Source organism: Corvus brachyrhynchos, unplaced genomic scaffold, assembly GCF_000691975.1.
Source record: "Corvus brachyrhynchos isolate BGI_N302 unplaced genomic scaffold, ASM69197v1 scaffold258, whole genome shotgun sequence".
Classification (NCBI taxonomy): domain Eukaryota; kingdom Metazoa; phylum Chordata; class Aves; order Passeriformes; family Corvidae; genus Corvus; species Corvus brachyrhynchos.
This window is the reverse complement of record NW_008240122.1, coordinates 5547050-5547311: the sequence shown is the minus strand read 5'-3', so window position 1 is coordinate 5547311 and position 262 is coordinate 5547050. Positions and strand designations below refer to the sequence as shown.

The following is a 262-nucleotide window of genomic DNA, read 5'->3' as shown; positions in this document are numbered from 1 at the left end:
TCGCTGGGACTTTGGGAGGTGCCGCCCGAGTTACTCACGGAGCTGTTGCAGCTGCCGTGGGACAAGGAGGGATGGCTGGAAGTGAGCTCTGGGTCTTCCAGCGCCTGCGTTGTCTTGCCCCCTTATCCCCCGCTAAATTTTGTCTCAGAGGCGCTGACACTCTGCCTTTCCCACGCTGGGACCCCGAGGGGACCACGCTGGGACCCCGCGGCCGGCGGCGTGCCGCTCTGCTCTGCCCGCTGCCCGCCCGCTCCTTGGTTCT

General features: G+C 66.4%; 1 protein-coding gene across 1 annotated transcript in view; it reads left to right on the top strand.

Moving 5' to 3' along the window:
• Positions 1 to 262, top strand: part of FOSL2 (FOS like 2, AP-1 transcription factor subunit) — a 17364-nt gene that overhangs the window by 1020 nt on the left and 16082 nt on the right. The gene's annotated exons all lie outside the window — the stretch shown is intronic.